At 41.5% G+C, this 21675-nt stretch overlaps 1 long non-coding RNA gene across 1 annotated transcript; it reads left to right on the plus strand.

The window, feature by feature from the left end:
• Positions 1 to 7012: 7012 nt before the first annotated feature.
• On the plus strand, positions 7013 to 15172 carry LOC120516880. The gene is made up of 4 exons (XR_005630932.1): positions 7013 to 7180; positions 10766 to 10848; positions 13089 to 13308; positions 13635 to 15172. It is a non-coding gene; the product is annotated as an uncharacterized LOC120516880 (long non-coding RNA).
• Positions 15173 to 21675: the final 6503 nt, after the last annotated feature.

Below are 21675 nucleotides of genomic sequence, written 5' to 3' on the forward strand. Positions count from 1 at the left end.
TCCTCTATTCCTCTTGCATTCTTTTCACTTAACGGCTGATTCTTCAGAGCTTGTTTAAATGGCACTGATTTCTTTTTTTTTTATTTTGTTTGGAAGATTTTTTTAAGGTACCTGCCACACATGAATGTCATTTTTTGAACATTGTTTTTTTTATTGTTTTTCCTTTTAATTAATTAATGTAGTAATTCTGTCCATTTTTTTAATTTGTCTCTATAGAACTTTTTTTTTTAAACACACCTTTTTAATAATAATAATTATTTGCATTTATATAGCGCTTTTTCTCAAAGTGCTCACCAATTTCAGGTTAAGGGTCTTGCTCAAGGGCCCAACAAAGCAGAGTCCCTTGATGCATTTACAGGATTTGAACTGGCAACCTTCCGATTGCCAGTGCAGATCCCTAGCCTCAGAGCCACCACTCCGCCATTTTTACTTGTTACATCAGCTGAATCTGCTTCCCTTATTGCCCCACTGACTCCCTATCCCTATACTTCATGTTTCTGAATTCTTGCTAAAGCCCAAGGTGGGGACACTGAGGTATGACAGGAGGAGAGAGAATCCTCCAGGACAGAGGCAGAGCCACATTGGCAGTAGGAGACATTCTGCATGTGGCACTATGGGGAAACTGAGACTGGCTGCCCTAGGATTGTAACAGAAATAGGCAGACAACATCTGATGTTCTCCAGGACTTTAGAAGGAAGGCCAGATAGTAGATACAATACCAGAGGCACAAATGAGTTTCTGCTGGGAGTTGCTGATAGCTGATAACAGTTTGTGGCTCATGAGAGTGAGGTCATGTGGCTTTTTTGAAAGTGGAAATAGGCAATGGGGCTACTGGGCAACCTCTAGACCAACTAGTAACATGGATATAGATAAAAAATGACAGGTGAGTGGTGGGCTTGTGTGGAACTTAACACACTTCAGCTTGAAATGACTTTGTATGCTGTGCTTACTTGGAGGTTAGGTAGTTACGTAGGGTAAGAAAGAATTATCTGTGCTTGTTGCAATAATGCACCTGTACACCTATAGGTGGGCAAACCACCCCATCTGGAAGACAGGACTCAAGATCTCAAAGGCAGTAAATTTGTTATTTGATTCTAATTATTTGATACTTTGATTGTTTCTGTGAGGATTTGTTTGGTGTTTTTCTTGGTGGACAGGGCTGACATGAGGGCATAATAAACAACACAGGGGAAGCGGGGTTATTATTCTTCTTCATGCTCCACAGTTCAAATCATGCATCAGTTATTATCTATGTGGGCAACTGGTGACATCCATGAGTTTTTCCTGGCTACTCCAACTTCCCCCCTGCTTTGCAGATTAGATTGACTGGCATCTCAAAATTAGCACTAATGGACTGGCAAAGACTGAATGAGTGCACCAGGTGATTAAGTATGGCTCCTGTCTTATCAAATTCACAAGTGCAGGTCTTGTTAACTTTTTTTCTGAAGCTTTATAGTTGTCTTTCCTTCTGTCTTTTTTGTGACAAGCCAGGGTTTGACTGTATCCCCTAGTGATGCGCTGTGAACGAACAAACTAGTTCTTTTGTACTTGCCTTGGTCTCTAAACAAGTGTACTGGTACAATGACATTAAAGAATGAATCTTCTCAAGGCATGCACAGTACGTGCTGCATTTTAAACTGATGATGACAACTAGCCAATGACTGACTTGATGGATGACACCAAACACCGCCCATTGATCGGTTCACTCTGACTGAGTGACTATGACCATTGCGGTACACGGACTGATTGAATAAACCAGTAATCACCTTGGCAAGTTCATTCACAAACTACAGACAAGAGACTTGCAGTACTCACACTGAACTGGTCCACTGAACTGTATCCAGCAGAGAGTGTTAGCTCCCTTGTTGGAATGAGTTATTTTGTAATTGTGGTGTGTTACATAACCCGAATCTATATAGATTTGATATTAAAAGGTGATACCCCTCCCTTAGTGATACGGCGGTAAGAAATCACATAGGAGAAATAACTTAGCTTTGTTTAATGACGGCTTATGCTGCATAACAGACAAAGTAGCCCAATGGCAAAAACCCAGTTTGGGAGTGGGGGCCTGATGTTTAGAGTCTGCCATTTTTGCTGTTGCAATGGAAAGATTTTCAGGATCAAATGACGTTATCTCCCATCCGTCCGTAGGCTTCAAAGGTGTGCCGGGCGATGTTCCAAGGCTTTATACTCTTTCTTCACGTGCAGGCCTCCACTTCGGTGAATCATGCCATTCCAAACAAGGCGAAGAGGATACAGTTTCATGCTAACTTTCACAGACAAAAATAGTATACAACAGTCCTCTCTCTTACTGCCTGTTTCCCAGTTGTGTCTAGCTGTCTTGTCTTAAAATGCTTGCCTAGCAGTTCTATATGGTGAACCCCTGCGCTAAATCTGGCTCTGTGTCAACTGTGCATGTGAGTAGAAATAGACAGATTTATACAATATATTTGCACAGAGTACACTAACATATTAAACTTATACTCTTATTACAGGAACGAACTGCAGAAAAGAGACTTGCAGTACAATGAATCTCACTTCAATTTACTCCTGATATATCTGTGGGAAAGAATGGGATATAAAAGAAGGGAATTGTGGGAGATTAATCCAAAACTGACAATAATTTTATTTAGTCATATTTCAATGGTCTTCCAGTTCTATTGTGATGTGGGCACTAGTCTAAGGATCCATTTGTACAATTATTTTTTTTTTGTATTTATTGTTGAAATTTTATTTATTATTATTATTATAATGATGTGTGAATTACCTATTATGTTACTTGCTTTTTGGATTGTTTGGTGGTTATAGTTGTTACACACTTATGATCCTGTAGTAGATTTTAAACTAGAATATAGCTTTTTGTTGTTTTTGATGTGAACCAATCAGTGATTCAAGGATTCGAATCATTTTGGTGAACTGAATGAAATGAATCGAGTCACTAAAAAGAATCGTTTTACACATCACTAGTATCCCTGGGCATTTTGAGATATATTGTGGGACTTTGTTTGCTAAGGAACCTTTAGTTCACAACAACGGTAAGTTCGCTACCTTCTATTTACTTATATTTGACTATATTGTCAAGAAGCTGTAATCACCTGGCACACCTGCAGTGTCTTACCTTCCTGCCACTCTGACCATTTACACTTGTGACCTGTTGAGGACGTTGCGTCACAGAATGATGTTAATTAGAGCTGCTGCCTCACTGTCCGTACAGCCTTTGCATATTCTGCCTTTTTCCCCCAGGCATTGCGGTTCCCTTCTAGATCTTGAAGACATGAATGGCAACTCAAACAAGCTCACCGTGCAGGTGCCCACTGATAGACTATCATCTCATATTAGAGATGCCCTCTGTAGGCCAGCAGGTTTTGATGAATGCACGTTAGCATGTTAATCGATGAGCTGTCGGAAGCCTTTATAATGTGCTAACAGCTCTGAGTGTTTTCACACTGCTTTGGCAGCTGGACTGAACACTTCTAACCATATGATGTTGGAAACACTTCTCGAAATGACTGATGAGTCCTTTATAAATTACCACAGTGCAGGCGTGGCAAACACGGCTCAGAGCTTTCACAGAATGCTGTTTTATAGATTAGCAAGGCAGCTAGAACCTAAGGCATGGTATCTATGACACAGACAGGGTCAGCAGAACATTCACCTGGTGAGCATTTAATAAAGTGAGAAGGAATTCAAGCCGTGTCAAGTCGAACACGCAGCCCAGAAACACATACCGTCACAGCCGTTAATTGTGTGTAACGAACACCATGTGGGAAGAGCCTTAGAGACCACTTGATCTGCAACAATTCTTCTTTCTTTCCTCAGTTGCATGATCCTTCCAGCTGGCTTCAAGAAGAACAAAAATAAGTGAAAAAAATAAAAGACTTCAATCCAGATGCCAGCACACGGTGCTGTAAAAGAGGAGAGAAAGAGAAATGAAAGACGAGATTTTATTGGCCATGAAACGCATCAAAAGAAGCACTGACGCTGCTGATGGGATCTACCAGGATGTCTGTAATGTTGCTGCTTGCTTTTTTTCCCTTGCATGTTGACTTTCATGTAATGTCTTTTTGAATGAAGATGTCTGACATTCATAATGTTAGGCATATGTCAACTTGAAAAAAAGAAGGGTAGCACCGCAAAAATTAATAGCAAATTAGATGCTGGGTTAGGTCAGTTTTCTCTTTCATGTTGGTCCTAGTTTGTTCATCTGGGGATGATTTAAATCCAGCAGCCTAAATGCTTTTTTTCTGTCGGCATTTTTGGAACTGCTGCTTATAAAGCACACATTGCTGTGACGTTGATAGCCGTGATCTTTAACCACAGATTAAGACCCCAGGCAGTAGTGACTTCCCTTGGGGAGACCAATTACAGGGGTCCGCTGTTAAAGGCCAGAACTCTGAACCAAGTCACATGGGTTTACGTTACTACAGCATAGCACACATGTGTTCACTCCCTCCATCAGAATCAAGCAACTTCTATTCTATACTAAGAAACAAGCAGAACTCTACTTGTCGCAAGATCAAGGTTCCAGCCTCAGTAGTACGCAAGTACCAGTAAGTCACATAATGAGCTTCTGCATTCTGAACATGCTCGTTAGATGTCTCTGCTCTTCTTTTTCTTTCTGCCGTGTCACCTTCTAGATCAGTTTACCCCCATGCAATTTGCCATAAGAAAGATGTGAACTCCAAAAACTTTGCAGAGGTTGCTGGTAACCACTTTTTTGGTTCATCTGTGTGTATCACATCATAAGCTTTCGATTAAGACTAAGATCAAGGTTCTAGCTCCAGTGGTTGGCTAGTAACTGCCTGACAGATGGAGATAAACTTTCATATTTTATGGTGGTGGATCAGTGATGGTCTGGAGAGGCATATCCTTGAAGGGTCACACAGGCCTCCACATGCTAGGCAACCGTACCCTGACTGCTGTTAGGTACCAGGATGAAATCCTCAGAGCCATTGTCAGACGTTAGGCTGGTGCAGTGAGCCCAAGGTACCTCCTGATGCAGAACAATGTCCAGACACATGTGACCAGAGTGTGTAGGCAGTTCCTGGATGGTGAAGGCATGGATGCCTTCAATTGACCCGCATGTTCCCCAGACCTGAATCCAACAGAAAACCTCTGGGACGTTATGTATCAGTGCATCTGACTCCGCCATGTAGAACCACAGATTGTCTAGAAGCTCACTGATGCCCTGATACAGGTCTGATAGAAGATCCCCTATGACACCATCTACTGTCTCATAAGGAGCAGGCCCAGACGTTCTTCAGAGTGCCTACAGCCACGTGGGGGCCATACACACTACTGAATCACATGATGAGTTGCCGTGATGAAGTTCACGCAAGTTGGAGCAGCCTGCAATTTCAATTTTTGACTTTCATTTTCTGTGTGATGTTGAATCCAGTGCTCAATGGCTTGGTAATTTTGGTTTCCTTTGACTGCTGTTACATCATTTTGTTCTCAACGAATTACACAGTATAACTCATTTAAAGATTCTACATTTAATTATTTCCTTGATTGAGATCCAATGTGTGATTTATGTGTTCCTTTCATTTTTTGGGCATTGTATATAAATAGATAGCACCTTCTTAGTGGACAAGCTGAACAGTAGATTACTCGGTTATATTTAAAGAAGGAAATTGAAGAATGAATCAATGTGCACTGGTATAAGTAACTCCAGTCTGTAGAGAAAAGAACATCAGAAGGGCCAGTGCAGACTGAGGCATGGGTCATGAGGAAGCAGGAAACCATAACAAATTTCAAGAGTGGGAATGACTATTATAATGGCATACCAAATACTCAGGCTGAGAAAAATCCTGCTGCCATGGCCCTGCACTACGTTTGGAATAACCTGTTCACTAAACCAGCTTAACGGTGGCGGCAGTTAGCTTCTTTCGTAAAGTGTCAGGGGTCAACCTTACTTAGAGACAGGGTGAGGTGACACTGCTCTTCTGCATTGAAAAGGAGCCAGCTGGGGTGGTTCAGGCATCTGACTTGAATGCACAAGCGCAACAAGGAGCTGCCCATATTGGATTTGCCAATGTTTTATTCGCAGCTCCATCATCCAAGGTGAATGGAAAGCTAGCATAATGTCACACACAGCTATCTCCTAGGAATTGTAACCGGGGTCTCCTATCTAAAATGTCTCTTCCTCCTAACCTATATGTGTATAATGGGGTACCCCACTCTCCTTACTACAAGAAGCAAAAACACCTGGAGTACTGCCTCTTACATTATATAATAGACAATATAGCTCTGATTTCAACTTTTTTGTACAAAAAAAAAAAAAAAACACCGCTCTTCAGTGGTACTTCAAATAAAAATGATTTTAAAAAGTCAGGTTATTTAACTTTGCTTCACATGACTAGGAGTTTTATTTTATTTCCGAAGTGTACTTGAAAGATTGTTTCAGTTCTTGCCTGTTATGTCATTACAATTCTGCTTGTTGCATCCAAATCTCTGCCACTTATTTATTATCACAAGTACTGCTCCTCATTTAAGGACAGTGTCACACATGTGGGCCAGAGAATAATCTTCTGAGCTCAACTGAGGTAAGCAATATCACCCCAGGCAAAGAACGGGTGCTGTCGCTAATGGTATCATTTCTTTCTATTCCAGCAGCTCTGAGAAGATGCCCAATTAGGGCAACTGACTCCACCCCTTCTAATCAGTGAGCTATACATTCAAGGCACTCCCAGAAGTTGGCGTCTTATTTGGCCATAAACTCAGTTTAGGACAGAGCTCTACCCCAGACCTGACCACTCAAGAGTGGCACTGCATGTCGATCTACTAAAGATTCCAAGGACTAACAGCGGGAGGTTGAGCTTTTAGTTACAGAGTCCTGAAAGTGTGTAATGATCTGCCTGCTAATGTAAGAGAAGCCCATTCAGTCTCAGACCCAGGACTTTAGTCTGGCATACCCTGACTAGAGCTGCTGATTAGCTGGGCATACTGCATTTCTGTTTGTACAGAAAAATAAGTATCACAATATTTTTAAACCATTAAGAACCCCCTTTATTCTGTTTCTCTTCTTGGTATCTTGGTGCCACTGCTCTACTGCCAGGATGATTTCCTGCATATGGAAAACTCATCTTAGATAAAGGAGCATTGAAATCATCAGATGAAAAGATTCTCTCATCAGACTGGATGCCCAGCACAGTCTCCACTATAGAAAACCCACGAGGAGGTAGGTGGCCAAGATCTTCAGGACTGTGACTTTATTTTTGACTTTTTTGACTCTTTGTCAACTGGCCATAGTTTATCAATTAATTACTGGAGGGATGTTGTTGGTTTCCATTTATGTTTAATCAGTTTCTAACCTGTTCTTTGTGTGTTTTAACTAACCTGTATTATTATGTGTTCTAGTTCTGCATTATTAATTAGTATAATCTATATTTGTACTTTAACTCAGTGAAGAGTGCAGACCCTATGTATTACCTGCTGCCTAAAGTAAGAGGAGGCCGCTGGAAGAAACACAAAATGCCCACCAATCTATCACAAGGCCTCACAAAACACAGGATGATCATGAACAAAAGGAATTTTTATGAATCAGAGATTTATTAGCAAAAATAGAAAAGTGGGCAAAGCTGCTCAACAGAGCAGAAAAAGGAGTTGCCTAGAAAACTATCCTACAGCAAACAAGTTCAAAAACAAAATCAAGAAATCAGAATCCAAGAGAAAAACTGGCAAGAATTTCACAAAAAACAGTAAGTAAATACAGACAGAAAGGTCAACAATCACAGAACTTCACAATGAAAAAAAAAAGATCTCCAGCATTCTGAGCCTTCTCAGTTGACTTATACAGCCAGAAGGAGAATTCAGGAGTGGTGGTTTTTGGGTGGCCCCACCCCCTGAGGCTCCACCCAAAATGATCAAGGAATAGAGATATATTTAAAAAGACAGTAAACAATAATAGAGGTAATAAAAAATACATAAAAGTTGTGGCGGCGCTACTGGGTAAAGAAACTTCAACTCCTAGCAGTCCCTGCAGTGGCTCTGATTGGTTGTCCACTGAGGTTGCAGGAGCTGCTGGAGACAAGGAGGCAGACACAACATTTTAAAAGGGGGCCAGTTATACAGAGAAAGAAAAAGCCTTTTGTGTTTCCTGTCTGGAGTTGCCTGTCTGTTTGCCTTCCTGCTTTGATACCAGTGAATTCTTGTTTTCTCCTGGATTATCTCCTATGCATGTGTATGGATTGTCTGGTGTCTGTCTGCTGACGACATCTTCAGGAAATACCGGTAGGACTGTTGTTACATTCACATACAGCAAGTTGATCTCAGGACTATCTATCTCAATCATTTTATTCCATTAGCATGTTTATCATGGACTTCATCGTGTGTAGTTTTTATTAGTAATTTGTTTTTGCTTAATTTGTGTTTATTATCGGTTGCTTTTTTGTCTCTGTGAGGAAGTGTATGGGAGTTGGGTCATGGCTTGGTACAGTCCTGGGATCCCCAACTAAAAAATAAATAAATCACTGTCATGTCGACAGTGTGAATCTTTGCTGGGATTTAGTCCGCTATAAAGTCACACATAATAACTCAAAACAACAAAAAAATCCATAAACGCATATTAATACATAACACATGCCCCTTTTTTGTGACAGAGCCAGTGCTGTACAAATGCTTTCTATTGTATGTATGATGGGTTCAACCTCAATCTCTGCCCTTGTCCAGGCTCGGCAGGAATCTGATTAATCATTATTTTAAATGAATTGGGAGATGTGTGCAAAAGACAAAACAAAACAAATTAAATCGAAACAAAGAGACCAAAATACAGACAATAGGCAAGATCAAAGTCAAAGATCAGGCAAGAAGTCAAAACCAGGCAAAGCTTTAAGATCAAAAAGTAAAACATTTTTTTTTGTGTTTAACGGATTTATCCACAGACCTGGATACTGGATTAGAGAATTGTATTTTGCTGGTGTATACTGAGGTTTTGTGGATTAAACACCTTTTGTTTGAACCCAGTACTGTCTGGTGGGTCATGTTTGGAGATCTCTGTCGCCCCCTTGCGTTCACAATAGACACGTACTTAAGTCCATAATATTATCAGGAAATTCTGCTTTTAAGTTCAAGTGGCAATACAGCATTATGACTGGTAGCCATTTGAATACATTTAATCATCTCTATAATATTGCTGAATCACTATCACAAGCTTCTGGTGCTGTGTCCTACTTTAGGGAGTTCTCGAGCAATCTTTGTGTATTTCCCCCCAGGGTACCGAGCCGCTCCCCACTGCAGATGTTTTTCACAGCGCATGATTCTGAAGCTCTGACAACATTTCACCTTCCCACTTCAGTGCCTTTGCGTGAATTTCCAGTCGGACTATTTGGAGAAACACAAAGTCACTGTCGATTTGTCACCTGGCCTTTAAAACACAATTAAAGATAAAGTATGCTAATTTGTCTGTAAAAATAAAGCGTAAACTAAACCAAAGCTTTGCCACCTATATGGAAGAAGATCATCTGTTTTTCCTGGGTGATCATCTCAAGCTCAGCTAGATTGGATGAGAAGCATCTGCAAACTTCCATCTTCAGGTCCCTCCACTGATATTCTATGGGGTTTAAGTCTGGGCTTTGGCTGGACCATTTAAGGACATTCAAGTACCTACCTTAAAGAAGCGAGGCATTGATGGCGTGTTCTGGGGCCACAACACTGGATAGGAAATAGGGAGTCCCCCTTGGCCAGTAACAATGAGGGGGTAGATAAATAGTTTCTGGGTCATGAGAATTCAGTTTCACTATCATTTTTCACCCGAAGTCCGTCCGCTCTTCCTAGTTCTGTTTCAGTTTATAAAGATTCGAGCGCCTGCCCCGAGGGGAAGTCTTCCTCCAAGAGGGCGCGCCATCCGGGCTCTGACTGCGTTGCCCCTGTCCTCGAGCAAACCTTGGGGGACGGTGTACCTCCTGTCTCTCGGGGACATTGGCGCACTCGTGACCCGTCGCTGGCAATAAACAGGGAACTCGGTCAGCTCCACCTTTCCCCGCCAAGGAGGGTTTTCTGGCCGCCTGCTGCTCTCCTCCCTTTTCCCACCTTGTCAGGAGACCCCTCTTTATTCTAAGGATCTCCAGTTTACTCTGGGGCTTGTCCATGCACTACATTCCTTTTATTTGATCTTCATCTTGGTGCAAGTGCATTCTTCTAATAGATTCTTCAACTAGTTGCTACAATATATACTAACCGTGTTAACCATCTAGGACGGACTGAAATCTAAATAAACCACATAGACCTCAGTGTTAACATTTGTAGTGGACCATGTAATGTGTATCTGTCTGGAGAGAAATTAGCATTTCCACTTTAATAAAAAAAAACAACGGTTTGTTTATCTGTGTGCCCATTCTATTTCTCAGTCACTCCAGCAGATGGTGCATCACAGTAATAAAATGCATTATTACAAATGTTTGCGATATGTCACCTGTTGACAGACAAAATGCAATGCATATGTCTCTGTTATATGCCATTTGGTATGGGAATCATAAAGCAGTTTTAGTGTTGGAATGACAAATGCAGTGCATTTTATTCCTAAAAATGTATCTGATGTGCCATATGTTGGAATGCCAGAGAAATAGCAACCTGATGGACATACAGACAGACACACCTAGACACTAATCCGTTTATTAAGGTGGATATTTATATTTATATTTTGTTTGATGTCCTTTGCTTATTTTAATATTATACATACACACATATATATAAATATTATATTTTAATAATATACATTTATAATATATATTCATTCAGTTAATTTTTTTTTATTGGTGGGTGACAGAGTGGCCTGGATATGATGTGATATTGGCTAAGTCGAAACATTGTCACACACATGCACTTAGGAGGCAGCCAACAAGCCCAGAGGTAAGTGAAAGTTTATGAGACAAAGGGGTTGTATCGGGTATAAACATCTGTCTCTGTTTTTTTCATCAGAATTCACAAAGTAAATCAATAAAACAACTCACTCATTGAATCTACTGGATTCCCAACATGGCTCCTCTTCATCATTTCCGCCTCCGACTCCCACAGTTGACGTCTCTTCCAGACGCTCATTGATGACATCACTGCCGGACCCATTTGATGACGTCACTTCCACATATGTCACATCCGGTGGCACCCTGATAGATAGATAGATAGATAGATAGATAGATAGATAGATAGATAGATAGATAGATAGATAGATAGATAGATAGATAGATAGATACTTTATTAATCCCAAGGGGAAATTCACATACTCCAGCAGCAGCATACTGATAAAAAAATCTTAAATTAAAGAGTGATAAAAATGCAGGTAAAACAGACAATGACTTTGTATAATGTTAACGTTTACTCCCCCGGGTGGAATTGAAGAGTTGCATAGTGTGAGGGAGGAACGATCTCCTCAGTCTGTCAGTGGAGCAGGACAGTGACAGCAGTCTGTTGCTGAAGCTGCTCCTCTGTCTGGAGATGACACTGTTCAGTGGATGGAGTGGATTCTTCATGATTGACAGGAGCCTACTCAGCACCCATCACTCTGCCACAGATGTCAAACTGTCCGGTTCCATGCCTACAATAGAGCCTGCCTTCCTCACCAGTTTGTCCAGGTGTGAGGCATCCTTCTTCTTTATGCTACCTCCCCAGCACACCACCACGTAGAAGATGACGTTAGCCACAACCATCTGATAGAACATCTGTAGCATCTTCTTGCAGATGTTGAAAGACACCAACCTTCTAAGGAGGTATAGTCGGCTCTGTCCTTTCTTGCACAGACCATCAGTATTGGCAGTCCAGTCCAACTTATCATCCAGCTGCACTCCCAGGTATTTATAGGTCTGTACCCTCTGCACACAGTCTCCTCTGATGATCACGGGGTCCAGGAGGACCCTGGACTTCCTAAAATCCACCACCAGCTCTTTGGTTTTGCTGGTGTTCAGCTGTAGGAGCACCATTTAACAAAGTCCTTGATTAGGTTCCTATACTCCTCCTCCTGCCCACTCCTGATGTAGCCCACGATAGCCGTGTAGTCAGCGAGATTTTGCACGTGGCAGGACTCAGAGTTGTATTGGAAGTCCAATGTATATAAGCTGAACAGGACCGGAGAAAGTACAGTCCCCTGCGGTGCTCCTGTGTTGCTGACCACAATGTCAGACCTGCAGTTCCCGAGACGCACATACTGAGGTCTGTCTGTAAGATAGTCCATGATCCATGCCACCAGGTGTGAATCCACTCCCATCTCTATCAGCTTGTCCTTAAGGAGCAGAGGTTGGATGGTGTTGAAGGAGCTAGAGAAGTCCAGAAACATAATTCTTACAGCACCACTGCCTCTATCCAAGTGGGAGAGAGATTGGTGTAGTATATAGATGATGGCATCCTCTGCTCCCACCTTCTCCTGGTATGCGAACTGCAGAGGATTGAGGGTGTGGCGGATTTCAGGTGGTGAAGCAGCAGCCGCTCCATAGTCTTCATCACATGTGATGTCAGATCGACAGGCCGGAAGTCATTCAGCTCACTGGGACTGGAGCGATGCAAGATGTTTTCCAAAGCCTTGGGACTCTCCCCTGTTCCAGGCTCAGGTTGAAGATGCGATGTAGAGGACTCCCCAGCTCCAACGCACAGGCCTTTAGCAGTCGTGGTGATACTCCATCTGGACCCGCTGCTTTGCTGGCACGAAGTCTCCTCAGCTCTCTGCTACCTGGGCTGCTGTAATTGTGGGTGGGAGGAAACTCTCTTCTATACTGGCATCAACAGAAGGATGGGTGGAGGGTGCAGTATTCCGAGGTGAGAGTGGGTTGGGGTGGTCAAACCTGTTAAACCTCCTCCGTTTGATGATGTCACTTCCAGTTCCACAGTTATGACGTCAGTTCCACCAATACTTCCTTCCAGTTGCCATTTTGTATAAATTTCACCTACCAGTGTCATGTATGATCAAATGTTATGTTTTTGATCATCCGTTTTTGCAACTTTTTTCATTGAAGATCGCTGGATATTACACGGGGACAACTCCCCAACTCTTGTTTTTGTCTCGAATGAGATTTGTTGTCTTACAACATACAGTAGCTTAGATTCATATTGGGACTGGGCAGTGTGGTGACTCGTTCATATTCTTTTTTTACAACGACATGCAGGTTGAGAACACCTACTTTGCATACACAGTCTGAGTAAGGAAACAAACCAGCATCCCAGATGATTTTCAGAACTTTATAAATCTCCATATAGAGAATTGTGGACCTTTGAAAGAGGGCAAGTCCAAGAAGAAGAGTGCACCTGGTCACCCCCAATATAAATCCATCTTTGGAACCAGTGGCTAGCAGAAATATGCAAGAAGCAGATAAAGTGGCACATCAGGTAACAGATATAATCCTCCCAAAATGAATTAACTTGTGTTAGTATCAACAGAGTGAAGCACATGGCCGATATTGTACGACGTTGCCTCTACTCATGTTGAACACGGAGAGTGAAGCAGATGGTAATTTTATCAATTAATCTTTATTGAACTCTGTCTAAATAACGACAAGCAAGATGACTGAATGTGTCTGTTTGACTGGCTTGGAATAATTAGTAACATCTACTGCTGTTCACTCTGGTCTTAAATACTAATTTATAAATTATGTAAAGTTGCCTCTTTGATTCAGGTTAAGAACATCATTTATTTATTTATTTTTTATTGCCAGATCCACACAGTAAACAACGCCTTCTTGGAGAAACTTTGTTTTATCAAATGAAGAACATAAGAGCACACAGCAGAATTGAGTTTTGAATTTTATTTTGTTTCTTTGTCTTTGTAATTTATGATCTCATCATTCTTCAGCAGTACTCAGTGATTAATGGCGGACTGAATAAACACTTCGGCAGTGACTTTAAGGCTAGCAGAAACTGGAATCTGAGGTCAGGCAGAGAGGAAGCATCCTGCTGTCTGGGAAACTCCAAAAGCAAATTAAAAACTCAGGGAAGAACACAGAGCTTTGATCCTGATCACAAAATCATCAACAACATAAATGTGAAATTTTTACTGCATAGAAACCATATCAGGCCCGTGAGCCACATCAGTAAGAAACAGACAGTGCCAAGCACTGTGTACCCTCTGCACCTTGGGAGAAAAGGTGATGAACCTGGTTTCTAGGCGGGATGGATATTTATGGTAATGGTGGGCATATAAACACAATCCCATATTAAGAAGCAGCGTCTTTAACTGCAATGTCAGTTGGCAGCACTGGCATAATTCCTCTGGGGGTTTCTTTGTGGTGGCTGAGAATATGACTAATGACAAACAGCTAAACTGTTATTACACTTCTCTAATAAGTTGGTGTTATACTAAAACCATGCCGTAGTCCCTGGATCAAATTCTGCTACATATTTGATCTTTTTGCCCTTATAGTAGTTAGATTTTCTTTCTGTTTACTTTCGAATATCTGTCAATGAATATTGCTTTTGGTTAATAGATTTTTCTTGTAACTATTGTCTTTGTTTTTTGAAAACTGAGCAGAGGGAGACAAAATCTCCTGAAACTGCAGCCGTGGAACTGCCCCATCCCTATCTAATAAAGTACTCCACCAAAAAATGATCCTCAGATTTTTGTAAATCTGAGAATTCCTGTATGGATATTTTTTCAATCTATACATCAGTGTAGGGGTTTTGAGGCCCAAGGATTTTAAAAATGTAATGCTAGTTTGAGGATTTAAACCGTAAAATATTTTTAGCTTTATGCCACCATGCAATCTTTGTTTTCCTATGGGCACCTCTATTTCAAAATAATAGTATTTCCATAGTAACCTTACCCAGAATTACATAGAATGCATGGTGCTTGTGATGTCAGCAGAGCGACTGCAAAAAAAATTGGCTTGGGCAATTACAGGGTATCTGAGTTTCCAGGTAGACTCTAGCACTTGTGCTTTCTAAACACCGTTTGTTTTGGGACTTCCTAGCTTAAGAATTCTTGCTTTCTGATTCATAATTTCTGATCACAATTTAAAAATTGTATAAAACTCAGTCTGACTTACGGTTGTGGCTCGTTTTTGATTATGTGTATCTCTCAGTCATTTTCATCTATCTTAATGTCTTCTTCTAGTAAGCAGAAAAATATTGTTAAATAAATTACCTCTGGAAAATCCTCTCATGAATGGCTGGGGTGCAATCAAGAATGTGCTTCTGAGTCAGATACTGCTTCCCTCCTTATTCATTGGTCAGAAGTCCTGCCCAATAGTAGCGCATTCTTAATTTCATATCAACATAGCGTGGCCTGTATGAGGTGAACAAATTGAAAAGAAAAGTGAGTGAATAAACCATTATCACGAGGAAAGTATACAACATATTTGTGCATATACAAAGTGCTTCAGCAAGCAGAATGTTAATTCAATGTGCAGTTTCATAAATCTGGAAATTTTGCATTGTGGCTTAACACCCAATGAACAAAAATCACACCCATTAGTGTGCCAACTGACTGTTCGGTAGATAACCCGCGCGGCTGGTTTCCTCCCCCTTATGATATGTGCCCTAGTCAAAGGCCTAATTCACCTTTAATGGTGGAACTGGTCCTGGATACACTTTTAAAATGTATCCACGTCACACACATGTGCCTTGGGGACAGCTTAAAGGCACGGCTGGTGGTAATTCTTCGCCAATGCACAGGGTGGCACTGTGTTCTATTGCCTCTTTTCTTCCTCTCTCTGAAGATTAGATGATTCAGAGCCTCACCACCTATGACGTCACTTCTGGTGTTCATCCACCTGGACCTGCTTCTTCCTACCTGGCCTGTATTTCAGCTGAAGTGTCTCCATCTTGGATTTGATACTTTTTTTTCTTGGAGCTGTTCTTTTTCTGAAAACCTTCATTATTTTTTCCCTCTTTACAATATATACAGGGTCACAGTGTCACCTGTCCTTGTCTTGTTCTCTTTTATAATCCGCAATTCTGGATGTCACAGAGCATGTGGAACCACCTTAAAAAAAGTATAAATGATGTTGTATTGCATAACTCTTGTGAATCGTGCCCCTAGCAATGAAATGTCACATCATGGCAAAAAAAAAAAAAAAAAACACCAAATGGTGGTGCCCACGAGAAAACAAAATGAAAAAAAGTATAAAAAATTATAATGGTAACAAAAATCTTTGTTGCTCCAGAGGAAAGATATAACCAAAATATTAATTAATGCAAATTCCCCATGGTCTAGAACTTACAAGATGTTGAGAAAATCCAAACAATATTTCGAAATTTAGTAACGTGTAACACTTGTGATAAGAGTTGTGGATTTGTCCACTAACATTTAGAGGCGCAGAGATGACAGAATGTAAAATCTGAACAAAGCTTCAAGGAACAAAAGGGTGAATGCTGACAAAAAAGAGAGCAAAGGGAGGACACAACACTCAAAATTAGAGCATAAGCAACCTATATACTTACAGCATATACTATATATATATAAAATCCAACATCTGTCTGTCTGTATGTCTGTCTGCTTTTCACTCGAGAACTACTTAACAGATTTATATTGGGTTTTCTTCTATAATTTGCTTGAACATTCCAGTTGATTTTGCAATGTCCCTCATTGCACTAAATATCATAATTCCCCAATTATATGCGCAAATCTGAGAGAGATGCAGCGGGCTGAGGGGAGGGTGGCAGGGCCCTCCTCAATCACACGCCAGCCTTGCGGTATATGTTACTTCTGCTTAGCTAGCAAACAAGAGAACTACTTAACAGAATTAGATTGTTTTTTTTTCTAGAATTTGCTTCAACATTCCAGTTGATATTTGTTCACACCTCTCTTACCTCACATCTATGGTTTCTCCTCCTCTTGCAAGTTGAGAGTTTGCAAGCATCTAAACTCATTAGGTTCTTATTATGAGATAGCCTTAGTTCTTGTTCTGGGACAACTTTTGCCCTGCATTGAATGTCATCCAGATCAAGGAAACATTTATTTTGGAACCAGGCACACTAAGCCAGATCTCCATCTAGTAGATGCTGGCGTCCATGCAGCTTTGGACCCACTGTTGGTTTAAATGCAGATGCTAAAGCTCCCTGTTGGGTAAATTTACACTCATGAGTTAAAACATTCGGGCCACTCCCATATGAAGCGAATGACTCTGATTGTCTCATAACAATGGTGCATGTGAAGGTCATGGATATATGGATGGTAAGCTGACATCAGGTACTCGTAGTCGATGTGCTGAAGGCAGAAGACATGGGCAGCTATAAAGATCTAAGTGACTTTGATGAAGGTCATATTGTTATTACCAGACTACTGGGTCCAAGCATTTCTGAAACTGCAACATTTGTGGTGTTCTCATGGTCAGCCATGGTGAGTACCTACCAAGAGTGGTCTGAGGAGGGAAAAAACCATGAACCGCTGACAAGGTGTTTCTCAACCAAGATAATCAATGTGAGATGTCAATGAAGGTGATTATCTGAGGTACGAACCAACAGAGAGAATATTGTGACATAAATCACAGATGGTTTTAATGGGAGTAATGTATTACAACTTACATTACATTGAACCTAACTATGTATGGGACTGAGTAGCTGCATGCCAGTCAGTGTGGCCATAACCCCTGTCAACAGTGGCATGTGCCTACAATGGGCACACAAGTGTCAGAACTGGACCTTAGATCAATGGAAGATGGCCATCAGGCTCGTTGAATCCCATTTTCTGTTGCATCATGTGAATGGCAGGCTGTGTTTATGTCATTTACCTGTGGAAGAAGTAGCAGTAGGATACACTTTGGGAAGGAGACAAGCCCATAGAGAGAATATAATGATTCAACTGAGAAATCCTGGGTCTGGGCATTTATATGGACATTAATTTGATGCATATCTCCTACCAAAACATCACTGCAGTTCAAGGATGTAAGTGACATCTTTCTGCGGGAGAATGGTATGAAAGGCCTGATAGAAAGTTCAAGGAATTTCCCTAATCTCTGAATTCCCCAGATCTCAATCCAAACCATGGTGGCTCCACTTCACAACTTAGAAAAGATAAAGGTTCTACTGCTAATGTCCTGGTGTCAGATAACACAGGACATCTTTATACGTTTTGTAGAGACTTGGCAACCTGGCATGTTGGAGCTGTTTTTGTGGCACATGGTGTAGCAACAGTATATTAGGCAGATGGTCTTAATGTTTTGGCTCATCGGTGTCTATTGCACTAATAAGGCAACTTTCATACACTAGTGCCTGCCGGTGCCCTAACCCTGTTGTAAGAACTCTGACCTGTCACTTTACTTCAAGGTACATTTCAGCATCATTAAGGACACAGCCCCTTGTTCTTCCATGATGCAGCACTTCATTACTTTTTATTTTTATTTGCAATGTAACCTTGTCACTTAAAAGGCAATGCCCTCTCTTCACACCCGTACATCTCAGCTGCATTAGAGTCACCAGTTATAATGTTGTTTTCTTCTGAAGCATCATAAACAATTTTATTTTTTATCATTTAGGGTTCCCTTGGCAATAGCTTGGCAAGTCCATGCCTTAGGATACCAAACCAAATAAAAGGATAGACAGTGGGTATCTGGTCTTCTGACAGCCCATACAAAAAAAAAGCAACAAAAAAAAAACTGTAGACCTCAGGGCATTCTCATAATAAATTCAAGAAGCACGCGTCTCCAAATTGCATCCTCCAACTTTGGGAAAGCAATCTTAATTGAAGTCTATTAAATTGAGCGGGGCTACCATGGCCCATACACAACAAATCCTATGAGCCCTAGGGAGCCCTGTGAAGCACAGACCATTATTACAATCATGTCTCCCTAATAAAAAAAACCCAAACACGTCTGGCAATCTCAGTAATGGGCCTTTGGCATCCATCGAAGCATCACCGTTTTGAAAGTCTTTGTTTAGCAGATACATTAATACTTTCATATGGCACATTGGTTAGCACTGTCACCTCACACCTCCAGGGACCTGGGTTCAGTTCCTATCCTGATCATCATGTGATCATTTTCCTATTGTCTCAGTGATTATGTAGGTTTCTGTTACTTTGGTTGCAACCCCAATGGCAAGCATTTCAGTATTAATAGTAGTATTACATTGTCCCGAAGTTGGGGAGTGAAAGGAATGAACGACCACCTAGGCTTGATTCCTTTACAGGTGAGATGATCTCTGGCTCCCTGTAAGAATGTTTGAGTCATTCAGGTCACCGAAATAAATGGAATATGGCTTTTAGATTCAAGAGTTTAATCCCCAAACCTGCATTTTACACTTGAGGCACTGTGATTGGGTGGCTGAGGCATTGGACTGTAACCCTAGACAAGGTTGTTGGTTCAGTTCCAGCAACGGACTCACCATGTGACCCTAGGCAAGCCATTTCACCTACCTTCTGTGGAAGAAATTAAGTTGGAAATATATTAAAGAAAGAATTGCATCTTCAACTAGAACCTATTTGAGTCAGGAACCAGGCAGGAGGAAGCTTGTCCATTGCGTCCTTAATTTTCTCTTCAGCAAATGCTTGAAGAGGGAGCACTCCATCCGAGCATTCTGTTAAGGAAATGGTCACTGAATAAAGACAGAGGCTCATACTTATTGATAAGTGAATTAACACATCAATACTGAATCAATCCTGACATTTACTAGGTCCATTGGTTTACTCTATCTGAATACTTATTCTGATTGGTTTAAAGACATGAGATGTTTTTAGCAGCTTAACTACCCAAAATAAAAGTCCTCTTCTATTACATTCTCACTCTTCTGCGTATCTCTCCAGTTCAGCTCTTACCCTTTTATAGAATTTGTGTTCATGGCAACTGTCAAATCTTACTTGGTACATGAAAGAACATCAGGTCAGGTTGGGGAGCATGCACTGGTACAGCGTGTTGCCGCACCCACTACATGATGTATCAGCTCGGGATCCCAGTTGGCAACTCCCAGGCAGACACACAGTCCAGTCCCACCCTCTGGAAATGACTGTCTATCTGCCACAGCCAGGTGTTATGTGAGTGTTCCCTTTGCACTGGTCCAGCCGACATGACATGACATTGGTCTGTCTCTTTACTTATCCCTGTCAGTAGTCTTTTCATGCTGTTGCTTTACAAAAAGCTATGTTACCCCTTGATAGTTCCCTTTATTCTCTCACACTTCCTTAAGAAATTAAGCTAGGCTGTAACAACACTTGGAGGTGACAAGTTACATGCCCCGGCTGTGCTGGAGCAAAGTCAAGACTTGGCCACTTCAAACCATACTTACCCTTTCGTTCCTAACCCACCCTCCACTCAAGCTCTTCAGTTGACGATAAAAACAAATAAGCTGGGCACAGATTAAAGGTTCAGTATGTAAAAAAATAATAATATATTGAAGAACAAATGAAATATAGCATGGAGTAATACTTGTATTCTACAAACCCGATGTAGGTGCAAATATATTCAGTGTGTGGCGAGTGGCTTGGGGCGGTACCCAGCTGGGACGCCTGGAAGGACCGGAAGAGGGACTATGCCTCCTCCAGACCATGAGAGGGCAGCCGCCCTGGTTGGTATGGGGACCACGGGAACAGAGCATGGAAGCTCAACCCATGCCTGAAAAGCCCTGGATGTCAGCACTTCTGCCACACCCGGAGGTGCTGACGGAAGGATTACCAGGGACACCTGGAGTGCTTCCGGGTACTCAGCTGGCACTTCTGCCACACCAGGAAATGCCGACAGAGGTTCATTGGGAGACGCCTGGAGCACGTCCGGGTGAGCATAAAAGGGACTGCCTCCCTCCATTTGTCAGCTGGAGTTGGGTGGAAGTGGACAGAGATCGGAGGAGAGGAGTGGAGGTGGTGAGAAGAGAGGCATCATTGTGTGAGGCCTGGACTTGAGGGTGATTGGTGCAGGGGCACTGGGTTGTGCGTGGTATTCATCGTTGTAAATAAAGCGTGTGCCTGAAATAATGTCGGTCTGTCTGTGTCCTGGCTGTTTCCCACAAGTGTTAGAGAAAAGAACAAAAAATGACACGGACTTGTCCATCCTTGTCCTTCCCTTGTCTTAACCTGAAAATGTATAATTTATAAAATGGCAAACAAACATTCATATACACAAAAAGTCCAATGAAAGCAGTGAAACTGTGGAGATGAGAAATGGATGAAAGCCAGCCATGTGTCAAATAATGAAAATGATAGAAACCCCCAATTCAAACACTACTGTTTCGAAGTATGAATCGACACAGTCTTCCGTTTAGCACTCCGAATTCCGCCTTGGGAAATGGATGATGAAGAAGTCTACCATAGTGCTGTGTGTAACCAGATAAGCAGTGATGGTCTTTGGATGCCTTCGATGATAGAATAGCAGTGCTTGATGTGGTGGATCACAGTGCTTTTTTTCTTCTTTCCCCTTCTTCCTCTTTTAAAACTGCGTGGTCGTAAAATGTACACAACCCTGAAACAAAACAGGAGACCCCACCTCCTAAAGGGTCAAGTGCAATGCTTTTGGTGACATGCTTGCTGAAGCAGCGAGGAAACACTTTTTCAGATACATATGCATTTTATACGTAAAAGAAAAGGTCAGACAAACACAACACTTAATTAAACAAACATGATTAACATTTTATGTAGCCACACTACAAGCTGAAAGAAAATGTGTTATGAGTTAGCAAGTTTAAGAGCTGTCACAAAAGCAGACCCCAGACATCAAAAGGTTTGGGGCAGCCACCTGTATATTGTCCCTTGGCTGTAAAATGGGTTGAAATGGTTGTGATGTTCAGAGGTTTGAGTCCAAAACAGAACTGACTGTAAAATGAAAAGCCAGAGACAGG

Source organism: Polypterus senegalus, chromosome 16 (genome assembly GCF_016835505.1).
Source record: "Polypterus senegalus isolate Bchr_013 chromosome 16, ASM1683550v1, whole genome shotgun sequence".
Lineage (NCBI taxonomy): Eukaryota > Metazoa > Chordata > Cladistia > Polypteriformes > Polypteridae > Polypterus > Polypterus senegalus.